Genomic DNA, 10,146 nt, shown 5'->3' with positions numbered 1-10,146 from the left:
GAAATTCGATTTAAAACACATTTATTTTTTGCGAGTCAATGCAAGACGTGAAACGTGTCACAATTTGTCATGCAAGTTGAAAATGGCGCTGAACTGACAACTGTTACATGAACCACATGGTAATAAAAATAACAATATGTTTAGTACTAAATACATTCCTTGTCATTGTATCTTCAACTTTCTAGAAGAATACCCCCATGAAAAACTTTTCCTAGTTGAGCTATGACGAAACGCCCCACTTACCCCGGATTCTCACTTGCCCCGGGGTACCTTATATCTGAAACCTTCCTTGCGACACATCAAACTTCATGGTTTCGCAAAACAAGTTCAGCAGAAGACATTTCAATGACTTTTGACAACATTGGCCACCTACTGGCATATTCCTGGAATGGGGTGCCCTCAGGGAAGTGGCCACTTTTAGAATAATTCTTAATTCTTCCTTGCGACACATCAAACTTCATGGTTTCGCAAAACAAGTTCAGCAGAAGACATTTCAATGACTTCTGACAACATTGGCTACCTACTGGCATATTCCGGGAATGTGGTGCCCTCAGGGAAGTGGCCACTTTTAGAATATTTCTGAAACCTTCCTTGCGACACACCAAACTTCATGGTTTTGCAAAACAAATTCAAAAGAACACATTTCAATGGCTTCTGACAACATTGGCCACCTACTGGCATATTCCAGGAATGTGGTGCCCTCAGGGAAGTGGCCACTTTTAGAATATTTCTGAAACCTTCCTTGCGACACATCAAACTTCATGGTTTCGCAAAACAAGTTCAGCAGAAGACATTTTAATGACTTCTGACTACATTGGCCACCTACTGGCATATTCCGGATATGTGGTGCCCTCAGGGAAGTGGCCACTTTTAGAATAATTCTGAATTCTTCCTTGCGACACCCCAAACTGCATGGTTTTGCAAAACAACTTCAACAGAACACATTTCAATAACTTCTGAGAGCATTGGCCACCTACTGGCATATTCCGGGGATGTGGTGCCCTCAGGGAGTTGGCCACTTTTGGAATAATTTGGAATCCTTCCTTGCGACACACCATATTTCATGGTTTCGCAAAATCAGTGCAATGGAAGACATTTCAATGAGTTTTGGCAACATTGGCCACCTACTGGTATATTCCGGGGATGCGATACCCTCACGGAAGTGGCGACTTTTAGAATAATTCTGATTTTTTTTGTGACACATTCTATTTCTTTCTGGCGTTACGTCCCAACTGGGACAAAGCCTGCTTCTCAGATTAGTGTTCTTATGAGCACTTCCAATTTCAATTATCCGGAATATGTTTTTTGATATTCTTGTTTTTTTTCAGTTTTTTTTTGCATAGATGGTTTAGCAGTTTTGGACGTAGGTAAGAAAAGGGGGGTTTGAAAAAGAAGTTTTTTGTGTATGCTTGTCAAAACATCTGTTCTCTTCTCAAGAACCCTAATGTTCCTTCCCGGCTACGCCACTACATCATATAAATAAAATAACGAAAAATTAATAGTTCAGTTCTTTTATCGCAAATTTTATTTTTTTCTATTAGTGATTCGATTATTCGGACGATTCGATTATCCGGAGTGAAAAAAAATCGATGCTCCGAATAATCGAGTCCGACCTGTAATTTGAAAAGCCATTTTCACGACAGTACCTGATTTCCGTAATGGTTCCAGAATCAATTCTATATGGCTTGTTTTTTGAAGCCATCTCATGCTCAAAAAATACTGAGCGATAGACAATATCGCCAAAAATCATTGAAATTTCTTCTGATCTTATTTACAAAACAATATATTTTGCTGTGTCACAAGAAAGGTTTAAAAATCATTTCGGAAGTAGCCACTTCCTTGAATATGCAAGAAGATGACCAATATCGCCAGATGTCAGTGATGTGCTTTCTAATAAATTTGTTTTTCAAATACAAAAAAATTGGTATGTCACAAATGAGGTTTCACTATTCTACAACACGACATTTTATTATTTATTCTATTTTGATTTATTCTTCCCCCCCACTTCCCTGGGGCACCACATTCCCGGAATATGCCATTGATGTGTCGCAAGGAAGAATTCAGAATTATTCTAAAAGTGGCCACTTCCCTGAGGGCACCACATTCCCGGAATATGCCAGTAGGTGGCCAATGTTGTCAGAAGTCATTGAAATGTCTTCTGCTGAACTTGTTTTGCGAAACCATGAAGTTTGATGTGTCGCAAGGAAGGTTTCAGATATATTCTAAAAGTGGCCACTTCCCTGAAGCACCACATTCCTGGAATATGCCAGTAGGTAGCCAATGTTGTCAGAAGCCATTGAAATGTGTTTTTTTAACTTATTTTGCAAAACCATGAAGTTTGGTGTGTCGCAAGGAAGGTTTCAGAAATATTCTAAAAGTGGCCACTTCCCTGAGGGCACCACATTCCCGGAATATGCCAGTAGGTGGCCAATGTTGTCAGAATTCATTGAAATGTGTTCTATTGAACTTGTTTTGCAAAATCATGAAGTTTGATGTGCCGCATGAAAGGTTTCAGAATAATTCTAAAAGTGGCCACTTCCCAGGAAATTGCGCCCCCCTCTACCGGGGATTCCTTTGTATCCAGGTCCAATTATGTGCCCTCTAGATGGTAAGAATCTATCTGAAATTATGTTTGACCAATTTTAGATCAGCCAGAAAATCAAATAAAATATATGTATTACATAACAGGCTTGTAGAGATGTAGGAGAATTGTTCATCCCTTGCAAAGATTCCAGGACTTCCAGAATCGGTTCTGGGACCTCTGGAAGGACAAAATATGTCTGTTTTGAAAACATAAATGAAGCATTACTAACTCAGAATGATTTGCCTCTGGAAAACTATGATCTTTTAGTGTTGGCATGTTCATATGATCAAGCTTAGTTGAAATAATGCCTTATGCCACACGTACATCCACCCCCCAGAAAAAGGGGGAGGGTCAAGGAACGATCCCGAGCATTCCATCTTTTAGCCCCACTCTTCCCCTTGAAGTAGCTTCAAAAAGATCGTAATTCGGTTGGCTAGTTTCTGAGAACGAGCCATTTGAAGAACACAAGTCTCGTCCCGGGCTTTTGAGGGTTAAATATATTAGGTATGCACTGTGCATATGATGGTTCTCGTCAAGTCGAGTCTAGTACACGAACCTGAAGACGGCCTTACATTTGTTGTCGAAATACGCGTATCTGTCAAAGGATTCAAATTCTAGTGGAATTAAATGGTAAAGTACTGAGTTCGGTTTTTCGTCTTTTTTTTCAAATTTTTATCCAAAAGGTTTAAATGATTGTACCCCGTTTGGCATAAAGTCGTTTGGCATAAGGTCGTTTGGCATAAAGCCGATTGGCATAAAGTCGTTTGGCATAATGGTTGTTTGGCATAATGGCCGTTTGGCATAATGGTCATTTGGCATAATGGTCGTTTGGCATAATGATCAACTAAGAATGAATATTGGCATTTTTTAAGCTTTAACCTAGATCAACACTACCGAGCTTATAGCAAAAAAATTTGATAGGTTTGCAATAAGCGTGGTGTTTGTTCAGAGATTTTGCAAGCTATGAATGTCAAAAATTGTTGTGACATTAGAGAGCATAACCAAACAAAACTCGTAACGGGTCTGGAGGAAGATCTTTTCGGAATGATATTTTTTTCTACATCTCAGAACATAGAATATCTTTGAGCTTGTTGCGATCTACACGGCTAAAAAAAATGTTGTAAATTTAAGTTTATTTTCATGCACATATTTAGAACATCAAAATAAACCTAAAATCCATTATTTTTCAATCGAAATCACTTTAAATTTACACGGTCATGTAATATTCAACCATTTTTAGTTGAAAATTAAATGTACATTCATTTAAGTTTACATGATGCTGTAACAACACACGAATTTGATTTATTTTTACAGTAGACTTCAGTTTACATCTCATTGAAAATTAAATATTTTTTTCTGTGTACATATTTGAAAATATTAAATTGGCAAAGGAAGTTCGCAGTAGAATATTTCGCTCATATAATATTTCACTGCAGATCAAGCTTTGTCCAAGTTTGGACGTGAACACTTGATAAAAGAAGGGAAAATTTATTTGCAAAATATTTAAAGCTCTAATCCAAAGACCTATTATTACAGCATTATGCAAAAATGGCCTATATACGTGGGCAGATAATTTTTCGTTTAATATGTTTGAGGCACTAACGCAAAAAAAGTTTCTCCACAGCATAACTCAAATGAACAACACATTTAAAAAATATGTGTGGCACAACTTTTAAACGATTCAATATTGATTTTAATTTTGGAAGTGTACATCAAAAACACCGTCTATCATCGAAAGAAGGGAAAAAAGATCATGTATTCGCAAGAATAAAAATATGTTGATTATTGGCAGGTTCTAAAGTAATTATCATTCTTACAGCACGTCTTGCAAGAATTGATAATACAGCAAAATATAAAAAAGGTTACCATTTAGCTTTACCAAATAATAATAATTTAAAACAGTATAAATATAAAGAACAGCCTATTTTTCAAGGAAGGCAACATTTATGATTAAATATAGAAGAAGACGCCAAAAGTAATCGCGGAATAATACAACGAAAAGACATAAAAAATTGCGTTCAGAATCATCGGTTCCCCGACTGCCAGTTCCCCGAATGACCGGTTTCCCCGAAAAGTGGTACAATTTGAATAGAAGCTATAATAGTATTCAATGGCTGGATAGTGAACGAAAAAGAACGATAAGTAATCAAAAGAAGGGGGTATTATGTTTTTATTAGCTATGCACATGTTAGCAAAAATGCTGAGGACGGTAAAACTCGAAAGAATCGCCAATAAAATAAAGAAGGGTGCATATTAGATGGCTAGTTCGTTCACCACCCTTAAATGTATAAAGTTACGACAATTAGGAGTTGCAAAAACTTTTCGGGGCCTGGGCTAATCGGGGAAACGGGATATTCAGGGAACTAGCATTCGGAGAACTGGCGTTCAGGGAAACGACATTCGGAGAAAAGTAGCACAACCCTCCGAAGTAACTGCAGTAATCGATTTCTCTTTTCGTCAATGACTTGAGCAGATCAATGTTATCGATTGCCGCCTTTCTGTCATTTGGAAACAAATATAGCTCCAAAGAAGGTGAAATTTATTAAAATTTTAAACCAATACTCTTTATACCTATAATTATGGTTACCTACATCATGTTTCGAAGAAAAAACATAGAATTTTTGAAAGAAGGGTAAATTTGTGCTAATACATCGAATCTTCAGTGCAAAAAAAAAAAATTCCAATAGCGAAACTCAAAAAAGGCATTAATATTTGAACGAAGGGTAATTTCTGGATAAATAATAAAAAAAACAATAGTAATAACTTTCCTAATATGCTTAAGTTTATTCAAGAGCATATGATTGTTGAATAGTGTGATATTTTGTTTCAATTGACTCCAAAACAAGCCTGATGCCATCAGAAAGATTCAATTTTGTAGAAACGAATGTCATCTTAAGAAATTCTTGTTTTCAGACTCATTATGCCAAACGACTATTATGCCAAACGACCGTTATGCCAAACGACTTTATGCCAAATGACCATTATGCCAAACGACTTTATGCCAAACGGCTTTATGCCAAACGACTTTATGCCAAATGACCTACCACCGGTTTAAATTGATAGGTGAAATATTTATCTGTACTTGTGACATTTTTTTCTTATTAGGTATTATTTCTAGTTTGTTGGCCCAATAGCACCCCCTCGAAGGGGTGCGATTAGTCTAATTTTCATACATTTCGTATTCAAAGGAAAACTAATCGATTTCAATTATTTGTTCATTTGCAAATACATTGCCCACATCCAGAGTTGCTCGCTGTCACTATCAACGCTTTGAATTTGCTGATTTGTACAGGCCGCCTGCGATACAATTCGGATCATTCCAAATCACATCAACATCATGCTGTCTACTCCATCACCAGTGCATTGATGGTGATAGACTATGGATAACACTGATGGGTTAGGTTTAGCCTTAAATTAAGCAAGTATCATGGCAATTTATCAGTACGATATTTTTTACAGTGTTGTAGATATAATTAAACTATTTGTTGGTCACTGAAAAACAGTTATAGCATGGATAATAACCACGTGATCACTCATTCCGCAGTGATAATGATCTAGAGTGCGATGTCGCATCACTGCTGTTGGTTGTTAAATCAAAGTGATATTGATAGCTCGCAAGTGATAGTGATAGTTTTAGACCATCAGTCATCAGCTGATATGATTGATATTAAACAACTCTGCCCACATCATTGAAATGTGCATATATTTTTGAAAAAAGTAGAGATTTTTGTAAATCGATAAAAAGTTGACGTATCGCCTTAAAATTGAGCTAAATTAGTAAGAGCATCTTTAACGGGAGCGACTATTCGGGTGAGTAAAATGATCACCCCCTGAGTTGTCATTTTAGTTTAGTCACCATATTTAGTAACTCGTTTCCGTACCGGTCATTGCCTTTTTGGGTTAACATATGGGTTGTGAAAATAGTGGTAATCATTTCAGGTTGGGAAATTTGGAACTCTGCTGGAATATGTATTGTACTCTGGTGCGAAATTATTAGAATTCCATCAGAAATTTTTGAGATTCTTTATTAATCCGACTGGATGCTAATTTGATTGGAATCCTTGCCAATTCTAGTGGCATCCATGTAAATCGTACAAGAAATATTGCAAATTTGACAGTAATTATTGTGAATCCGACTGGAATCCTTGGGATACCGACTGGAATCCTTAGGATTCCCACTGGAATCCTTGGGATTCCCACTGGAATCCTTGGGATTCCCACTGGAATCCTTGGGATTCCCACTGGAATCCTTGGGATTCCCACTGGAATCCTTGGGATTCCCACTGGAATCCTTGGGATTCCCACTGGAATCCTTGGGATTCCGACTGGAATCCTTGGGATTCCCACTGGAATCCTTGGGATTTCCACTGGAATCCTTGGGATTCCCACTGGAATCCTTGGGATTCCCACTGGAATCCTTGGGATTCCCACTGGAATCCTTGGGATTCCCACTGGAATCCTTGGGATTCCCACTGGAATCCTTGGGATTCCCACTGGATCCTTCGATTTCAAAGAATTCAGGGATTTTGGGATTCCGACTGGAATCCTTGGGATTCCGACTGGAATCCTTGGAATTCCGACTGGAATCCTTGGAATTCCGACTGGAATCCTTGGGATTCCGACTGGAATCCTTGGGATTCTGACTGGAATCCTTGGGATTCCGACTGGAATTGGGAGGAATCCAGTCGGAACCCCAAGGATTCCAGTCGGAATCCCAAGAATTCCAGTCGGAATCCCAAAATCCCAGAATTCTCTGAAATCAAAGGATCCTGTCGGAATCCCAAGGATTCCAGTGGGAATCCCAAGGATTCCAGTGGGAATTCCAAGGATTCCAGTGGGAATTCCAAGGATTCCAGTGGGAATCCCAAGGATTCCAGTCGGAATCCCAAAATCCTAGAATTCTCCGAAATCGATAAATTCTTACGAGGAATCGAATATTTCATAAACTTCTATCGGATTTCCAATAATTGCATCAGATTCCTAGTATTCTTATCAAAATCTTGAAGTTTTACAAAATTTTGTAATTTCTACTTCATGCGCATCAGATTTCCAAAACTCCCACCAGAATTTCGTATCTGATGAGTACCATGGGTTGCTGCTTAACTTTACCATTATATATGTATAGTAAACGTCATCATTAATTGCTTCACATCACCAGAAATCAATCAAAATTACCATTTGTCTCTTTTCAGGGTACGTGGTTAGGTGAACAATTTGAGTTAACAAAACAACCATTCGTTATGTACCATATGCAGGACGAAAATAGTAGTTTTAACTCAAACAATGTTTACTAAAACTTCCTGCTGCTTCAATATGACGAATTATCATTGTCGTTGTAAACATTTAGATGCTATTTGCGTTTTCAGTAGCCATTTTGTTAAACTTCATTAAAAACACTTGTTAAGATAATGGTGGATTTGTGCATTTTTTCGAAAATATATAGGGAAAAATATTGCTGATGTGGATGGTAGGTATATTAAAACAAAATTCAGTTATACATAATTCGTAATATATTTTTTATATCAGCACCCGACAAACAGCCATACAGATACGGACCGAGATGTCTCCGATTCCAATGTTGCAGTCGGGAAATGAAAAAGACACTATTTTTTCAATTATTATTACCAAGAATACTAGGTAGAGGCTAAATATTTAATAAAGGCGGCCTTGGTGGACGCAGTAGATTTCGCCAACGCGCAAGGCCAACGAGACATATTAAGCTGGTGAACATGGACAGTTTTTCCTCCTCATCGATCGCTCGCGGAAATCCCTACCTAAATGCTGACGAACAAAGTTTCCTGGCCATAATCAGCACCGTAGGTTCAGTGTACGATGACGGAATTGATTCACAGGACTCCTTTTCTGTGCTTGTTTCAACGATCTCCAACAGTCCCGACGAGGAAGGCATCCCAACTCAGTAGACCGCCAAAGAGCCAAAGTTCACACTCGAGCGGGCTATCTACGATATCCGACTATGCAGAACCTACGGCCTGTCGGTGAGAAATCCGCAATTGCAAGTTAAACTTCCCTGTCGGCCGTCAATCCGGATTAGCAAAATAAATTCTAATTAAACATATAAAGTGATAAAATACGAAAATATCGTATATTAATAAATGTTTTTCGCAAAATCTTTGGTTTGTTTTGATATTGATGAGAGCTTACTAGCAATAGTGAGACGTACCATATCGCTACACTAACTTTTGTCAACATTACTATAATTCTGTATTCATTATCAATATGGACATGGTAAACCTAACTATTTCGAGACTGCCTGTCAAAACATAGTAAAATACACAACGTTATAGTTTTTCTAATACCGGAACATTTTCCGTTGAAATCAAGTGGTAAACTTTTAGTAACTACCAGAGTCTATGAATGGAGAGTTGCGCGAAGTGTGAAACCAAATCTACCTATCGAACTGTCAAACCGTCTACCTATCGAGCAGACCAGCAAAACAGATAGGGGCTATTTTTGAAGACGAAGAAGAACAACCATTCAAAGAAGTCTCTTCGCGCAACTCTCCATTCATAGACTCTGGTAACTACACCCTCGAAATGGTTGCTGCTACTATGCTTTTCCTTTCAGTGCATGCTTGAATTTAAATCGAATAGCAGCGCAACTATCGCGCTGCTAAATTTGCTCACCCGATGCTTTCCGAAAGCAGCGCTGTCTTTTTACTACCCCGGTTAGCAGCGCCCGGTACGGATCAGCGTAATGATACTGCGCTATGTAATTTAGTTTAGTCGCGCACCGTTACGGTTGCTCTAAGTATATTTAATGTGGCAAAACAGTTCAAATTACGCAAACATGATTGAAAATAATCATTATTTGAAAGTATGAATGTACTTTGTGCAATATTTAAACTAAATGAGCATCAGTTTGAGCATGACCATAGATGACCGTACAATTCGTAGTTGCTACTCCGTGATTGACCAGAACAATCGAAGTTGCACAGGGAAATAATGAATGGGGCTTTGGATTAGCTTACCATTCTTCAATGTGCATAAATCGAGAGCTCTAATATTAAAAGTCAATCACGGCGCCGGCCACGTCCTTACAGTCATCGGGAAAGGGAAGGGAATATTAGTTAGAAAACGGTTGTTACTAGAGACCGAGTATACCTCTGCATCTTCACAGTTGTCATGGAAAGGATATTGTGTTAGTGGGATAAGGTAAAGATCTGGGAGTCATCAATGGTTGGTGATGCGATCAATGATATAATCACGCCTAACCGGAATCGCGAAATAATTCGATAATCGCTCTGTACGCCGAATGAGTGTTCGTCACTCGCCCACGCAGGAGCAAGCGACGCGATCAATAGATCAAACACTACTAACGATCCGCGGTGCTTCTTCATTTCACTACGTGAACAACGCGAGACATGTTTGATCTTGCCCTTATTGCCCGCCCCCGCAGGAACAAGCGTCAAAGTCGAAGGATCAAACACAACTCTGTGCCATATTTAAACTAAATGTGGACAAACTACGATTGTTGTCAAGCAACTCCTGTCCCCTTGTTTTGGATAACTTGATTTGTAATATGATATCTTTGTAATATTTGCA

General features: G+C 38.4%; 1 long non-coding RNA gene across 1 annotated transcript; it reads left to right on the top strand.

Annotated features, from left to right (window-relative positions):
* Positions 1 to 7,667: 7,667 nt before the first annotated feature.
* Positions 7,668 to 8,712, top strand: LOC110676599. Its single transcript, XR_002500548.1, has 2 exons — positions 7,668 to 8,051; positions 8,111 to 8,712. It is a non-coding gene; the product is annotated as an uncharacterized LOC110676599 (long non-coding RNA).
* Positions 8,713 to 10,146: the final 1,434 nt, after the last annotated feature.

The sequence above is a fragment of the Aedes aegypti genome, chromosome 1 (assembly GCF_002204515.2).
Source record: "Aedes aegypti strain LVP_AGWG chromosome 1, AaegL5.0 Primary Assembly, whole genome shotgun sequence".
NCBI lineage: Eukaryota > Metazoa > Arthropoda > Insecta > Diptera > Culicidae > Aedes > Aedes aegypti.
The sequence above is the reverse complement of the archived record's forward strand: the minus strand, read 5'-3'. Positions and strand labels throughout refer to the sequence as shown.